Source organism: Hyaena hyaena, unplaced genomic scaffold (assembly GCF_003009895.1).
Source record: "Hyaena hyaena isolate Hyena2069 unplaced genomic scaffold, ASM300989v1 scaffold_520, whole genome shotgun sequence".
NCBI lineage: Eukaryota > Metazoa > Chordata > Mammalia > Carnivora > Hyaenidae > Hyaena > Hyaena hyaena.
Window position 1 is genome coordinate 613,136 of NW_024081152.1, and position 17,906 is coordinate 631,041.

Below are 17,906 nucleotides of genomic sequence, written 5' to 3' on the forward strand. Positions count from 1 at the left end.
GGACTCGGATTTGCGGCTGTCTTTTCTACTAGGGTGGGTGGGGAAAGGTGTGTCCTCCAGGCGTTCAGACCCCAACCTTAGACTTTCTGGGTCTCTCTTTTCCCCTCTCCTTCCCTCCTCCTCTTTCTTTCTCAACGTGTGGGAGCTCTTCCTTTGCAGACCAGAGAGGGGCGCCTTTCTAGCTCCCTTTCCGCTCACCCACAGATAAAAGGGAGGAAAAAAAAAAAAAGAAAAGAAAAAAAAAAAAAAAAAGCCCGGGAGTAATAGCGAGCGGCTGCGCTGGGCGCTGAATGAATGGAAGCCGCGGGGCGGGCCTGCGCGCACGGTGCCGTCGCCCGGCGGCCTGTCGGGGCCCCCGCCCGCCGCGCGCCCTCCTCCCGCCGCGGGCTCCAGCTGCCGCCGCTACCGCGCCCCGCGCCGAGGCCGCGGCGGCCACGGGGAAGGTCGGAGGGAGGGTGGTTTCCTCCCGCCCCACACCCAGTCTCCGAGCCGGATATACCGAGTGTCACGTTTGGGAGCCCGAAGCGGAGAGCGCTCTCCCCGCGGCGGGAGTCCTTGCCGGAGCCTCGGGAAGGAGCGGGATTTACGGGACCACTAGTTGAACCCCGCGGCGCCGGCGGAGCAGGTACGCAGGGGGCCGCAGCCCCGCGCTCGCCGAGCCCCCGCCGCGGAGGCCCCGCCGGGCTGGGGGCGGCCCGGGAGGCGGGCGCGGGCGGGGCGGGTCCCCCAGGCCCCGCGGGAGGGAGGCTGGGCGTGCGGCCCGGAGGCAGGAGGGAGAGGTTTTGGAGGCTCTGCCCCCTGGCAGCCGCCCCCAGCCGTCAGCCGGCGCGTACTGCCCGGCGAGGCGCAGCGCGCAGGGGGTGGCGGCGCGGCGCGCACAGGCCCGAGTGGGTGAACCCGGGAGCCGCGCCCGGCAGCCGGGATGGAGGGAGAGAGGCTCCCGGCGCGGTCTGGCGGCGGCCTCCTGGGCGCCCGGGGCTGTTCCTGAAGAGAGCGCGGTGACTCCGGGCCACGTGTGCAGCTGCGCCCTGCCCGCGGTCCTCGGGGCGCCGCGGACCGCCGGCGCGCTGCCTGAGCCCGAGCCCCGCCCGGGCCGCGCTTCCGGACCCTCCTCTTCCCACTCCCGTTCCCACTCCCGCCTCGCCGAGGCCGGGACCCCGAGGCCGGAGGGCGCAGGGGCGGCCAGGGTGGGGTCCGCCGCTGTCGGAAGTTTGCCTCCTCTCCCTGTGGCCTGCGCGTCGTGGAAAGTGCAGGGGAGCAGGTACCAGAAGACCTGCTGGATTGCGGGAAGGCTGCGAAGGCTGCTCACATCCTCGGCGAGGAAGAGAACCGCCCGGGGCAATTCCATTCAATTAAAAGGATTAGCCAATTCAATCCTAGAAACCAAAGGAAAGCATCCATCGATCTACCAGCCTCCCACTCTTCTCACCTTTCGGGTTGGGTAGAATCATGAACACTTATTCTTTGATGGATGAGTTACTAGTGTGAGCTATCAGGTCCTCGATGGCTATGCAGGGCTTCAGCGGCTGATTGAATCACGCGGAGTGCCCCGTGGTACCATAAGCAAGGACAGAGTGGGGAGAGCAGAGTGACCAGGAAACTTAAGCGAATCATACTTTTCTACTTGTAGATGCTGCATCAAGAGAAGTTTGACACTGTGGGAAAGGAAATTTGAGAATTACCCTGTGGTTTCAATTATTCATCTCTCTACCTCCATTTATATAATTTGGCTAAGGAGCACGTTTAGTCTGAAAGGGCAAAGAGGTAAATGAAATGTTAAGGCAGCCACTCGAATCGCAAGAGCAGACTTTTCAGCAAAACCCACATTTAGGGAATCTTTGTGCGTGAGACTTCCAGGAGATGGCCATGGGGTTTTACCGGCCAGACTCGGGTGTTGCAGTATTTCATCTGTAGTGTTCTCAGGATGCCGGTCTTTAGAGAACTCTTTTTCTATTTCTGAGGGCATTTTCTGCACCTGCTTTATTAACAAGTTCCTACCTTACCCAGTTTCTAACACTGTATTGTAATTATCTGCAAAATAAATATAAATCACCGTAAGTTGGTAAATCTTACCATGAAGCATTTCTCATTTAAAGGAGGGATGTGACATCTCATTACAGAAGAGGGAGAAGCTTTTTTTAAGCAGATGAAAAAATCAATAAAATGGCTCATGTTTACCGTGTTGGGGTTTATGAAGAATGTGGTCATCTTGAACATCTCACCATTTGCTTTCCTATCATCTGAAGGTGCTTCTTGAGTGTATTTCTTTCTGGCAATATCTGGGCAGCCTTAAGAATTCTTTGTTTTTGTATTAACTCCAGTGCAGTCATGAAAACTCACTCATTCACAAGCAGTCTCCAGAAGGAACATGCACAGTGACCAGAAGCATGCTTTTCCCTGACACTCTGGACTCTGAGAACTTTTTTTTTTTCTTTTTTTTTTTTTTACTCCTGAAGAGGCATTCTTAATGCTTTCGTTAACAGAGCAATTAAGAGTCTGATTAAAAAAAAAGCTATGGAATATGAAAAACAAACATATGCACAATAACACAGAATTCTGCCTACGGTTTCAGGAGTTCACAGCCTCCTTGATACCCAACCAAATGTTAGACATGCAGAAACTTTGGGCAGGGCCAGCTTATTGGCAACACAAACCACTCAGTCACACGGGGCTCTGACCTCAGAAGTGCCCCCGACTTGTTTTAATGTTCTGTCACTGTCCACTCTCTTAATAATTTTCAAACAAGAAGCTCCACATTTTCATTTTATACTAGATCCTGCAAATTCTGTAGCCAGCCCTGATGCCAGCTTAACAATCCTGTTCTAGAACTTACTGCACAACAGTGTTGGATCATAGTAATCCTACATTTCAGGTGAATTCTCCAACACAAACCTGGAATTTAGCTGCTGCATACCCGTATCATTAAGCCCCTCTTCCTCATGCCCAGTTTCCTTACTGACTGAATAACAGACAATATCTACTACTCTTCCTTTTAAAAGGTTGTTGTGGAAGTAGCTTGAGGAAAGTTGGTTGAGTACATTGAGAAGGTTGTGGAATGTGGAAACTAATTTGACAATCAACTATTTGTGAAAAAGAAAAAAAAAAGGTTGTGGAATGTTTATAATAAGCCTTATATTTTGGTGGGGAAAAAATAAAAAGTAGCTAAGATATTCAGTATTTTAAATGTTCCTTAAAAACCATTATTTGTACAAGATTGGAATTGGCAAATAAAAGTGCAGGGGTGCCTGGGTGGCTCAGTTGGTTAAGCGTCTGACTTTGGATCAGGCCATGATCTCACAGTTCAGGGCTTCGAGCGCTGTGTCGGGCTCTGTGCTGACAGCCAGCTCAGAGCCTGGAGCCTGCTTCAGATTCTGTATCTCCCTCTCTCTCTGACCCTCCCCTGCTCGCACTGTCTCTCTCTCTCAGAAATAAATAAAAAACATTAAAAATTTTAAAAAGTGCAGAATAACTTCTTGGATTCCAAGGACACTTCCTGAATTAAATGGATGTTTGGGTCTAATCCATCCAAAAATTGAACAATGAGAAACTGAGTCAATGATTGACAGTTAAGTTCAAAAATCCACATTTTCAAAACCTTGAGCAAGTCATTTTTAAAAATATTCTAGTAGATACTGAGCCATGTAAAGTACCCCGAGTCCTTCACCTCCTTTAACACTAGGGAAGGAGCTGAGAAACTTTGGGCAGTTCTCTGTCCCCACTCTCCTCCCTTAACTACTTCTCTCAACTCAGACTTATCTTTACCCCAACTTTCATTCCCAGTATGATGGCAACACACACCAAAGTGTTGAGGAAGAAAACAGTGAAAGGAAATGAGTCAAATCACCATATCAAAGTCCTAAAATGGGGTCACCAAACATGGTGGTTGGAGACTCTTTTCATACAAGTACTCTGTGCAGAGGCATGCTGTGTACTTTGGCTTATAAAGTACTAGGTCCTGTACGCAATTGCCATGACATCATTAGCAAGACAAAGTATGTCAATATAAGGTGTTAATTAACAGTAGTAGATGAGTTGTTCCAAGGCAATAGAAGAGTAGACACCAAATGCATGGTGCAGATAGTAAGTACAGTGAGCTCCCAAGAAGGGAATAAAGTGCAATAGCGAAGCTTAAGAGGAGGGTTACATGAGATGTTCCTTAAAGCTCTGCTCCAAACAGAGATGAATGAAGGGGCCCTCTGGGTGACAAAAGTGAAAATCTGGATGGAGCTAAAGTTTTATGTAAGGAAAAGGCAGGAGATAAAACTGTAAGAGAAGTTTCCAGTGACTGGCTTCTTTCATTAAATAGCCCCCTCTGTGACCAGACACAGTGCCAATTTTTCTGTATTTTGTGTTGAATAAAGCAGAAATCTTGTGGAACTTATAAACATTAAAAAAATAAACTTATAATAACAAATTGTTGAAAGTAGTATGAAGAACAGGGTGCTCTTAAAAAAAAACAGGGTTGTCTCAGATTTGGTGTTCTGGAAAGGCCTCTTAGACAACGAAAGACTTAAACTGATATGTGTAAGGAGCATAGGGATTGGCTTGGGAATAAAGAGAAGGAAGAAAAAGCAATTTGGGCAGAGGAAGTAGCAAACGGGAAGGCTACAAGGAGAGGATAAGGTTGCAAAGAGTTCAGGGAAAAGAAAGAAAGCATGGCTGGTGTTTGGGGAGAAATTGCTGTGAAGCTGGACACGAGTATGGGGAGGTAGGCAAGAGCCTGATCATGCAAAAACCTCACAGATCTTACCATCGATTTTGAATTTTATTTTGGTGGGAAGCCATTAAGACTTTGACGTCAGGGACTATGTAATTTACATTTTAAGGAGATCTTTATAGGTTCAATAAGGACAAAGGACAAGAAGGATAAAGAATTGGAAGAAGGAAGACTAGTTAGGGCAGAGTGCCATTAACAGTACTGATGGGGAAGGTGGAGAGAAGTGGGCAGACTTGAGATTTTTCTGAAGGTAGAGTTGATACAGCTTGCTGATAGATTGGATATGAGAGGTGCGCGAGGCAGAGAGAAGTGGGAGAATGAATTCTTTCGGTAGATACTGCTGGACATTTATAATCCAAAGCAGTGGACTCATGAACATATGATTTAAGAGTTGCTAGAAGAACTGAAACATGAAAGCTGGTAACCCTGCTCAGTACCTCTTAGAAATATACCAGCTACTGGGGTAGAAGTGAGAGAGAGGAGGGAGATACTTTTGCTTTTTATAATGTCAATTCTAACCGTTGGGATTATTTTTAAACCATCATGTATTTCATCACTTCTTAAAAAGTTACTACAGCAACAAATATGGCTCCTCTTTTACTGGTTTGTGTACATGAATGGAACATGGGGTCATTTCCTACCATGACAAAAACTGGGAGAGAAAGGTCTGATCTTTACCCAAAGTGATTGGTTCTAAAACATAATTCATTCTTCTGCGAAAACCTTTCCATTCTTCCCCCCTTGTTTATATTGGTGTTTCCCAAAATGTAGCCTGTGGATCATTAGTGCTTTGGGATATTAATAACAGTTAAGTGAAAAAAAAAGAAAAGAAAAGGTTTCCTGATTGTTTAAGTTTGAGAAACACTTAATTTAACCAAGGTAAGCTGTCTTCAGAGCCTTTAATTTACTAATGCACGTTAAGAATCAAAAAAGAAGGTGGGGGAAAAGGAGAGAGGCAAACCATGAGAGACTCTTGAATGCTGACAAAAACTGAGGACTGATGGATGTGGGGGGGAGGGGGAATGGGCATGGAGGAGGGCACTTTGGGGATGAGCACTGAGTGTTATGTGGAAAATAATTTGACAATAAACTATTTGTAAAAAAAAAAAAAGAAAAAAAAAAGAATCAAAAAAGAAGGGATTTTTTATGCCATATTTCCTAAACTTATTTGACCTTGAAATGCTTTTTTGGCAGAACATCTAACAGAGTCAGCATTCAGCATAACGTGCTTTGGGAAATGCTGCCCTATATTAATAGATTAAATCTTTTAACATTCACAGCTCTCTATTAACCATCAGCTTCTCTCATCCCTTTCATGCTACTTAGCTGGAAGAAAGTGAGAGACCAGAATTGACTCTGTTAATAGGCTTTAAGTCAATGATGAAACCATTCTGCTGTATGGATAAGAGATAAAGAGATATTCATAAGCAGTATTTACAGTCTGATTAAAAAGAAGCTTTAATTGATTGATTGATTGATTGGTTGATTGATTTAAATTTCTACTTTCATGGCAAGGGTATGCAGGACCTCCCTGAGGTATGTTCTGTCAAGTCTAGATTTACATAAGAGGGACCTTAGCATAGATAGTGGGGAAGACGTCACAGGGCCTCTCTTGTTCCATGGGAGGTCTGGGCCTTACTTGATGCTCATAATGTATCTCTTAGAGGACAAAACAATGTGAATACATAGGGTGTCTGTAGGAGCAGTGATTTTGTGTTGAATCTCATATATCTTCTCTCCTCTTCCCCAGTGCATTTGCATCGTGGTAGGTTAGAGGCAGGAATGCAATCTATGACCAAAGAAAAATGCATCCAAAAGAACAGAACAGGAGAAACAGGTTCACACAGCTATGGACTCTATCCATAGCTTCATCCTCGCGTGCTCTAGCCCACAGGTGGGCAAACTATAGCCTGAGGGCCAAATCTGGCCCCTGCCTGTTTTTGTGTATCCTTTGAACTAAAAATGGTTTTAATATTTTTAAATGATTGAAAAAAAAATCAAGAGAAGAATAATGTTCTGTGGCAGGAACAAATTATATGAAAACCAAATTTTGGTGTCCATAAATAAATTTTTATTGGAAAACAGCCAGGGTCATGTATCTGTTCATCATAGTGTCTAGGAGCTTCAGTGTTCTACCCAGTGCGTAGTTGTGACCAGCAAAGCCTAATACATCTACCCCTATACAGGAAATGCCAACCCCATCTCTAGGCTATTAAACTCACTGGCCATAATTTTAATAGATTTGTTTTTCATTTGTTTTATATTTTAGGGGATAGTCTTAGTTCAGGCTGCTATAGCCTGTCTGGGTGGTTTATAAAAACAGAGATTTATTTCTAACAGTTTTGGTGGCTGGGAGAGCTTCATGGGTTCACAGATGCTTTTTTCCACAGTGGCTGCACCAAAGTCATAGCTGTTCCAAGAGATTACTGTCTGCATTTTCTTCTAGGAGTTTTATGGTTTCAGGTCTCACTTTAGGTGTTTAGTCCATTTTGAGATTATTTTTGTGTATGGTGTAAGAAAGTGGTCCGGTTTCATTCTTTTGCATGTAACTATCCAGTTTTGCCAATACCATTGATCAAATCTTTCTCCCATTGTATGTTCTTGCCTCTTTTGTCATAGATTAATTGACCATATCAATAAGAGTTTATTTCTGGGCTCCCTAAACTGTTCCATTGTTTATAGATGCCCATCTTTTCACTGTAACCTCACACCATGGAAGGAACAGGGAATTCTCTGGAGTCCTTTCTCTCTCTATAAAAAAAATTATTATTGAAGTATAGTTGGCATACAATACAATATATTAGTGTCAGGTGTACAGCATAGTAATTCCACAGTTCTATACATTACGCAGTGTTCACCACAATAAGTGTAGTTGCCATCTGTCACCGTACAACATTATTACAATATTATTGACGATATTCCTGATGCTGTACTTTTCATGCTTGTGACTTATTTATTTTATAACTAGAAATTTGTACCCCTAATTCCCTTCCTTTATTTTGCCCATCCCCCACCTTCCTCCCCTTTGGCAACCACCAGTTCTCTGTATTTATGAGTCTCTTTCTGTTTTTCGTTTGTTTGTTTGTTTGTTCCATTTTTACATTTCACATACAATTTGTCTTTCTCTGTCTGACTTATTTCACTTGGTATGATGTCCTAAAGGACATCCATGTTGTTACAAAAGGCGAGATCTTATTGTTTTTTGTGGTTGAGTAATATTCCATTGTGGAGATATATATATATATACACACTTTTCCATTCATCTATCAGTGGACACTTGGGTTGCTTCCATATCTTGGCTATTGTAAGTAATGGTGCAATAAACATATTGTATATATCTTTTTGAATTAGTGTTTTCATTTTCGTTGGGTAAACAGTACTGGAATTATTGCATCATATGGTATTTCTCTTTTTAATTGTTTGAGAAACCGCCATACTTTTTTCCATAGTGGCTACACCAATACAGTGGCTGCACTCTCCCATCAGTTGTGCACAAAGGTTCTTTCTCCACATCCTCACCGATAGTTGTTATTTCTTTTGTTTTTGATGCTAGCCATTCTGAATGGTGTGAGATGGTATTTCTTGTGGTTTTCATTTGCATTTCCCTGATGATTAGTGATGTTGAGCATCTTTTCATATGTCTGTTGGTGATCTATATGTCTTCTTTGGAAAATATTTGTTCAGGTCCTCTACCCATTTTTAAGTTTTTTTTTTTTTTTTTTTTTTTTTTTTTTTTTTTTTTTTTTTTTTTTTTTTTTTTTTTTTTTTTTTTTTTTTTTTTTTTTTTTTTTTTGAATATTAACTTCTCATTAAGTATATCATTTGTGAATATCTTCTCCTATTCAGTAGGTTGCCTTTTTTTTCCCTTTATGGTTTCCTTCAATGTGCCAAGGCTTTTTATGTTTGTGTAGTTCTAATAGTTTATTTTTTTGCTATTCTTTCCCATGCCTGAAGAGATCTATCCAGAAAAATATTGCTAAGGCTAGTATCCAAGATATTAATACCTATGTTTTCTTCTAGATGTTTTATGGTTTTAGGTCTCATATTAGGTCTTTACTCCATTTTGAAATTATTTTTTGTGTATGGTGGAAGAAAATGGTTCAGTTTCATTCTTTTGCATGTCCAGTTTTCCCTACACCATTTAGCAAAGAGATGATCTTTTCCCCATTGTATATTTTTACCTCTTTTGTTACATTAATCGACCATATAAACAGGGGTTTGTTTCTGGATTACCTACCCTGTTCCATTGTTTATAGATGCCCATCATTTTTTTTAATGTTTTTTATTTATTTCTAGGAGAGAGAGAGAGACAGCGTGAGCAGGGGAGGGTCAGAGAGAGAGGGAGTCACAGACTGCAACAGGCTCCAGACTCTGAGCTGGCAGTCAGCACAGACCCCGATGCGGGGCTCGAACCCTCGAACCGCGAGATCATGACCTAAGCGAAAGTCGGACGCTTAACCGACTGAGCCACCCAGGCGCCCCTAGATGCCCATCTTTTAATTATAACTTCACATAGTAGAAGGCACAGGGAGTTCTCTGGGGTCTCTTACATATGTATACTAATCCCATTTGTGAGGGTTCCACCTTCAAACACCATCACACTGGAGAGTAGATTACAACCTAGAAATTTTGGGGAGACTCAGACATTCAGTCTATAAATTGTAAATAGACTTCCTAGAAGCTCCTCAATCATTATTGCCATTGGAGTCTTGACAGTGCTATTTATTGTCCATAACTAGTGTAGCTAATGTTATATGCTAATGTGAGGAGCAGAAGATAGTGTTGAAGGGAATCACTTGTGAGAGTTACTCAAACATTTGAACTCCTATATAAAGGATGGGCACTCAGATAGACATAACTAGAACCTGAAGAGGTAGAGAGAGTAATTCACTCTAATAATACTTAGTTGTTGAAATCTGCTATCTATGAGCATGGATTTACTGTAAAGTGTTACCTTCAATTTTTATCTCAATTATGAGGCAAATGTATTTTTTATTTATGTACTCTTTTTTGTAAATATTGATTTTTTAAAAAAATTTTAATGTTTATTTTTGAGAGAGAGATGGAGTACGAGCAGGGAGGGGCAGAGAGAGAGAGATACACAGAATCTGAAACAGGCTTCAGGCAGCACAAAGCCCAGTGAGGGGCTTGAACTCATGAACTGCGAGATCATGACCTGAGCCCAATTCAGTTGCTCAACCAATTAAGCCACCCAGGTGCCTCAAATATTGATGGTTTAAGGGTGATTGTCTTCATTTAGGGTTAACAAAAATACACATTTCATTGACTCCAGCCTACATTTATTGAATCAGGATTTCTGGCATAAGAATCCCCAGGTGCGTCTTACATAACCAGCACAGCTCTGGCACAAAATGTGTGAACAACTGATCCAAGTTCTTCCATGGGACTTAGAACCAGAAGATAGGGTTCTGGAAGCTTGGTGCTTAGGGTTATCACTGCTATCATGAAATCCTTCCAGGTCTGTGTATGTACTGGGAATCAAACAATGTGAAATATAGGACTCCTTGCCAAGTACACTAATCAGGAGATTGTTTTATGACTAACTCAGAGACCTACCTTTACAAATAAGAATTGATTTCAGATAGCATCTTCACTCAGTAGGCTTTGTTTTTTCTTTTTTTTACTTTATTTAACACCTATACCAATGCAAAGAATATTACAGTAAACCTTGGATTGCAGGTAACTTGTTCTGTAGGTGTTCTGCAAGATAGCAATTAGTTCTAATAAATTTTAACTTGATAAGTGAGCGATGTCTTGTGATATGAATAGTACATGACGCCAAATGTCACATGCTCACAACTGAGCTGATGGTTCTTCTCCCTCCCTCCCCACCCCTTCCTTTCTGTCTGCGGGATTGTGGGTGATTGTCTCTCATGCTCATCTCAGGCCATGTGTTTGGCAGAAATCAATGGTTTTTCAGAACGTTAGATGGTGTCCACACTGGCAGTAGTGTATTTTTTGTAACTTCAAAGCACCTATGGACACTCCTTTGTTTTTCCATACAAAAGTAAGCTTAGGAATGCTTTGCTTCATTCTTGGGCATTGGATAGTTTCCTTGTTAAAGTTTCATGAAAAGAAAAGAAAAGGATTCCATTGAGCCAATAGATAGCAGTGATTGTGAAAGTTGTCCTATACAATACCCCTCCTCTCTCTTGTCTTCACACCAGTCACGAAGGTTTTCAAAGGTAAGTGCAGGTTAATTTATTTTTCTTTATATTTTGTATTTATTTTGTATTATACTACAGTATTGTAATCATTTTAATATGAATATTTTGGGGGTTGCAAAATGAATCATCTGAGCTTCCATTATTTCTTATGGGGAAATTCGCTTTGATATACAAGTGCTTTGGACTACAAGCATGTTTTCAGAACAAATTATGTTCACAAGCCAAGGTTTTACTGTGTATATTTCTTTGTGTAATCAACAATGTGATTCAGTAGACTGTGAAAAAAATTGTTCTTACTATAATTATCAAACACTAAGAATAGCACATGTTTCTTGTTTTAGTCATGATTTATTTAAAAAGTCCTAGTTAAGTTTGTATGCTTAACTCCTGCAGTCCAGCAAAACCATTTCTAAGCTGTAGCCAATAATAGGTGTTCTCTGTGGCCTCTGGACATACTGGTTTTTTGCTTGTATGTTTTTAAGGTGTTTTAACTTCCCGGTCCCCTCCAGAGATGGCCCCCAAGCCTTGAAGCACACATTTGAGGTGAGGAAGGGAAAGCAGAGACTTCCCTGTGAATCTGTGTGGAAAGGACAAAACTATAGCCTCATCCACTATTCTCCCTTGGCTGAGGAGTTGTTGGGTCAGTAGTATTTGCTGGTGAATAACAGGATGACCACAGGAGACAAAAATAATATTTTTCTGAGCCAAGACATGAGAAAAAGTCATTGTGAAAACATTACACATTTTAGATCATTTCACAAAAATGATGCTTTATTTATCACAAGTCAGTGAAAGGACATATCCCACAAAAATCACACAAAACTTGGCATCCTTGAGGGCAGGATGATTGGAAATTAGGAAGACCATTAAATTATGTGTCTGGTCCCAACATATTTGAAACCACTTAAGCATTTCTAGAAGAATTAGATATGCCAACGCACAGTATTGTCAAGAAACTGGAAGAATCTGCCCAGAAGAATGTGATAAACTGAACAAAAGCAGCTGTATGTAACAATTCAGTGTATGTGCATGTATTGAAAGTTTTTGCTTACTACTTTCAAGGAGGGACATTTAATATTAAAAGTTATGTGGGGGCACCTGAGTGGCTTAGTCAATTAAGGATCTGACTTTGGCTTAGGTCATGATCTCATGTTTTGAGTTCAAGCCCCACATCAGGCTCTCTGCTGTCAGCATGGAGCCCACTTTAGATCCTCTGTCCCTTTCTCTCTGCACCTCCCCCACTCGTGTGTTCTCTCTCTCTCTCTCTCTCAAAAATAAATAAACATTAAAAAAAGATGTGTGAATAGTAACAGCATAGTTTTTTTTTCGGTAATAAAATCATCTTCAAAGTGGACAGTGTTCATTAAGTAAAAATAGAGCCATTTATCGAAAACTTAGAAATTGCCACTTAATTTCACATGAAACAAGTATATAAATAATACCCTGATAAAAATTAACGAAATCAATTTCATGTCAGTCTGTGTATTTTCATTTCTTTTACACTTGAATGTTGTCTCATTCTGAATTGAATGGTATTTCAGTTGAGTTTTGTTTATATAAGACCTTAGGGTCCTATCTGCCCTGAATATGAGCAGAGGATCTAAAAGATGGGCACTTGTTCTCTTCCCAAAAGAGTTGGAGGGCCTTAAGATTTATTTCCGAAAGTATTCTCAAATCAAGAGTATCTCTGATGGTTTGAAAGAGTTAATTTCTCTCACCCAGATGAGCAATTGTACTTGTCAAAACTCTCTCCCTAGTAGAATTCTGACCTTGTCTCTCCCTTCTTTTCCTCCTGCTATTTCAGTCCAGTCCTGCCTGAAGCAACAGTTAATGTAAGAGCTGCAGAGTGTGTTATAGATCAGAGGACTGCACATTAGGTAAATTTAGGCCTCGGTTTCTGTAGGATAAAGAGAAACTTTCTCAAATGAGACTTCTGTGAACTCCTAAACATACTGAATGTGGGCACATACCTCACCATCTTATCTTCTGTACAAAGTGGGCACTAAATAGCTTTGACTTACCTAAGTATACAATATTATGAGTTGTCAAATGTTCGAGTACCTTCTCTCCATGTAGTCCAATTCCCCCATTTTATAGAAAAGAAAAGTGAGTTCCAAAGACTTTATGTCTACGGGACTTGTCACGTATCCATTTAACGGATGGAATGCACACCAGTATCCTAATCTTAGGACCGCAAATCACATGACCACTTCATTCATTCTTTCATTCAGTCATACATTCATATGATTCTGGAAAGTCTGCCATGTAACCAGACAGGGTGTTTAGCTCTGCAAATGTATAATGAACAAGTTATAGTATCTGCCTTTTAACTTTAGTGTCCCCTATTCTTTGAGCAGTGTTTAACCCATTATAGATTTGGAGCTTGTGAAATCTTTGAGTAAAGATCTTTAGCATCAGACATAAAATTCTCATATGCTATAATTTGCCCTTTCTTCTCCCTCTTAACCAGCCCCAGTCAATGCTTCAGCTTCCCATAGTCCTGAACAGTTAGCATCAACAAGAGTATGCTGGGAAATGGATGCATTGGTTTGTGTCTGGCTTCTTCACTCAACATTGTGTTTATGAGATTCATCCTAATTATGTGAATTTGGATTCTTCACTCTCATTGCTATACAGTACTCTATACCGTGAATATACTACATTTAATTTTTTTGTTCCACTATTTTTTAAATTTTAAATTATTATTACTTTTGTTTTATTTATTTATTTTTTTGAGAGAGAGGAAGAGAGAGAGAAAACATCAGTGGGGGAGGGGCAGAGAGAGAGGGAGACACAGAATTAGAAGCAGGCTCCAGGCTCTGAGCTGTCAGCACAGAGCCTGACGCGGGGCTTGAACTTACAAACTGTGAGATCATGACCTGAGCTGAAGTCAGACGCTTAACTCACTGGGCCACCCAGGCGCCCGTGTTCACTATTTTTTTTAAATGCTGAATATTTTTAATGTTTTCTTTTTGAATTTATTTTCTTAATTTGTTAGTTAACATATAGTGTAGTATTGGCTTCAGGAGTAGAACCAAGTGATTATCACTTACATATAACTCCCAGTGCTCATCCCAGCAAAGGCCATCCTTAACACTCATGACCCATCACCCATTTAGCTCATCCTCCCCATTTGCTGCCCACCTCCAGCAACCTTCAGTTTGTTTTCTATGTTTAAGAGTCTCTTATGGTTTGCCTCCCTCTCTGCTTTTATCTCATTTTTTCTTCCCTTCCCATATGTTCATCCTTGTCTTTCTTAAGTTCCACATAGGAGTGAAATCATATGATATTTGTGATTCTCTGCCTGTACTTATTGCTTAATGTAATACCCCCTAGCTCCACCCACATTGTTGCAAATGGCAAGACTTCATTCTTTTTGATCACTGAGTAGTATTCCATTGTGTGTGTGTGTGTGAGTGTGTGTGTGTATCCATTCTTCAGTTGATGGACATTTTGGCTTTTTCCATAATTTGGCCGTTGTTGATAGTGCTGCTATAAACATTGGGTGCATATTTTGTTCCACTATTGATGAGCATGTGTAGTTTCTACTATGGAGTTCTTAGCAATAGTGCTGCTAAGAACATTCTTGTGGATGTCTTTTGTTGAATATGTATATAAATTTCTATTGGGTATACCAGGCATGGAGCTGCCAAAGAATGTTCCAAACTAATTGTATACTTTATACTGCTAGAAGCAGTAGTTAAGAGATTCCATTATTTAATATCCTTATTCATATCTTGTTTTCTGTCGTTTCCATTGTAGCCATTTTGGTGAGAGAGTAGTTATATGGCAATCATGGATTTGTTTGTATTTCTTTGGTGACTGACAAGACTGAGAATCTTTTTATATATTTTTTGACCATTTGGATATCTTCTCTTGAGAATTACTCAAGTCTTTTCCTACCCATTTGTCAGTTGTTTTCTTAATTGTGTGTGCATATACTTTATATATTTTAGATTTAATTCCCTTGTTGGATATATGTATTGTGAATGGCTTCTTCCAAGCTGGGGTTTCCTTTTTCACTCTCTTAATTTTTTCTTTTGATGAACACAAGTTCTTAATTTTAATGGAATCCATTTATTAGTATTATTCTTCTATGGTTGGTGCTTTTTGCCTCCTCACAGCAGAAAGATGTTCTCTTCTAAATGCTTTATTGTTTTGCCTTTCATACTAAGGTCTGCTATCCACCTGGAATTAATTTTAAAATGATGTGAGAAATAAAAATGCATTTTCCATCTGGATGTGCAATAGACTCAGAACCATTTATTAGAATTCTGCAAATGATTGCAAATCAGGGGACACAGTAGCAATTTGGACACCTCAGTTAGAACTAACACATTTAAGCATAAAGTCTGTTAAAGCACATCTCAGTGTACTAACTTCTGAAGCCCATATGACTATGAATACTCTTAAGATCCTCAGGGTTAGGGTCAAAGCACTTACTTGACCTGCATATTTGGACCTAATTTCTTGTCTAATGGGTCAGGTAAAATAAAATAAATTAGTTTATTTCACACTCAAAAGTCAAAGTATAAAATTCAAAACAAATTCATGTCTTAGATATCGATAAAAAAATTACTATATTAATAGAGTGATGAGTTTATGACCGAAAGTTTAAGGAACAAAAATCAAAAGGCTTATCTTCAGTTATTAAGGGCCTACCTGTCTTCACTGAACTTCCACACTAAATGTCTCACTAGTTATCCCAACTCACTTCAAAATGAAAGATAACTGGAATAATTAGACATTGAAGGCAGGAAGATTAATTAGGTGGCTATTCATTCTTTCATGCATTCATCTAATGTATTTATTTAGTGACTACTGTCAAGTATTATGTCAAATCCTGTGAATACTATGAGTACTAAAACACACTCCCTTCCCTCAAGATGTTTGGAATCAAGTGGAGAAAGACAAGTAAGTCACCAGTTAAATACTACAATATTGAACGGAGGCTCTGAGAATTTGGCAGATCAGACTTTCAGCTCAGCTTGGGCTGAAGTGGAGGGTAGAATTGGAAATTGCTTTCCAAAGGACTTAAGTCTAAGCCTTGCCTAGTGAAGGGTAGGGCATGTGACCGGGGGCGGGGGGGGTCTCTTCTCCAAGTGTGGTCTCTGGAGATCTGAAGTAAATGGCTTTGATTTTTCTGTGCTTCAGTCTTCTATTTGTAAGATGTCATTTATAATAGCAAATTCCACAGGGTTCTTGCACTAATTCATGAATTAATACTTGTAAGCCATCTAGATGAGTGATTGGTACAGAAGAAGTGTTTGGTGAGCCCAGTTATTATCATACACAAGGGTTAAATATTTTAAATTGTTCCTGAGACTTTGGAGAAACAAAGAGGTATTATCTACACCATTAGTCCAATGTAAAAGCTAAGGCAGAGAGAGAAAAGACCAGAACTTAGGAGTCAGACTCTCATTCTATTCCTGCTACCTGCTCACTCAGTAACTATATCTACTTAGACCATGATTAGATTATCTGTAAAGTCCCTTTCAACTCTCATGGCCTATGATTCTGCAGCTCTTGCTGACATAGATTTAATAAATAGTTTTTCTTCTTGTGGTAGAGAAATTAAAAGAAATGAAATTTGATTCTGAGATTTCCAGCTGAGTGATTGGGTGAGCAGTGATATCGTTTCAAAAGAAGTAGGCACGTCATGAACAGATTGGTGTGTGGAGACTGGGAATGATAGGGCACCCATTCATAGATAGAATTTTTCGATTGGGAGAAACTACTCTTTTTAATTCAGTGTGGTGGAGAGGCAGTGCATTTCTGTAGTTAATAACACGCACAGAAACAGGAGCCTGGCTGCCTGACCCAAAATGTTGGACACTTTCTGGCAAATTACTTAAGTGTTCTGCATCTAGGTTCCTTGATCTGTGAAATGCAGACAAAATGCAGGCTGCACTATACACAGTTCCCATTTGTAGCTCAAAATGGTTGAGTGTTGGCAATTCCACATGGTTCAGCCTAGTAATAGATGCTTTCTAAGGGGCTGTACTGAGAAATAAATGACTTCATATATGTCACATGCAAAGGATGGTGCTCAACACAATAAGGTAACAACGAAGTGTTTTCTTTATTATTAAAGCTATTTGGCTGGTTCAAAATCTACTACACCAAGTTTAACTTGGTGAGGATAATTAGGCCTTGCATAGTAGTTTAGGCCTCTTTCCCATCTTTATGCTTACGTAGTCATGAGGCCTTAGCTAGGTAGTTTGTAAGGTACTGTTGTGTTCACTTTCATTGCTGGAACCCACCTCCATTTTGCTTGCTTCCATTGCCTTCCTTGGTTTCTACTTGAAAGGGAAATTTAGCATCAAAGGTCCTGGGTTGAAGCTAGCTTCCTGTCCCTCATGTTTTCTCTTTAAAGCCCCACCATCCCTCCCCAGCCCAGTCCTTGACATCTTTGGGCCTAGGGGCCCCTGGCCATCCACGATCTGACAGCCCTCGGCATTCCAGACACCAGGCTTGTCCTGCAGGGAGGGTGAGAGGAGCTGAAGCATCCAAGGGTGGTCTCAGGGGAGTTCCAGAAGAGGGGAGACTGGAGAGGAGTATGAAAGGAGCCCCAGCCAACCCTAGGGAGCTGGGGAGTGGGGCTGCACCTGCTGGGCAGCCATGCTCTGACTGCATGACTTTGGATGAGTATAGGTGTGTCTGTATGATGAAGATCCAATTGTGTGTGAACCGAGATGCAGAGAGATGTTAGAGAACACTAGAAACATGGCCTCCCTGAGTAAAAGCAGGAGTAGCTACAGTTCCTTACAAACTAGTTTACTGGCTGTGGCCCGGTGTCACCCACATATTAACCATGAGTCACATTATCGGGTTGCTCTGATCTACCTCTTGGTCTGTGACTTGTCTTTTTTACATTCTTCTTGGTGTTTTTTCAAGAACAGACCATCTTACTATTACTGTTGGTGAGTTTACCTAATGTTTTCTCTTTGTATTGAAATGTTTGTGTCTTTAAAGAGATCCTTCCCTATCTGCTTCATTTA

The 17,906-nt window shown here is 40.9% G+C and overlaps 1 protein-coding gene across 1 annotated transcript in view; it reads left to right on the forward strand.

Annotated features, from left to right (window-relative positions):
- The first annotated feature begins 436 nt into the window (after nt 1-436).
- The window catches only part of FAR2 (fatty acyl-CoA reductase 2), a 154,078-nt gene continuing 136,608 nt past the window's right edge, over nt 437-17,906 (forward strand). Inside the window, exon 1 of the mRNA XM_039255265.1 lies at nt 437-625. The gene's annotated coding sequence lies outside the window, so the exon portion shown is untranslated. The remainder of the gene's footprint in view (nt 626-17,906) is intronic.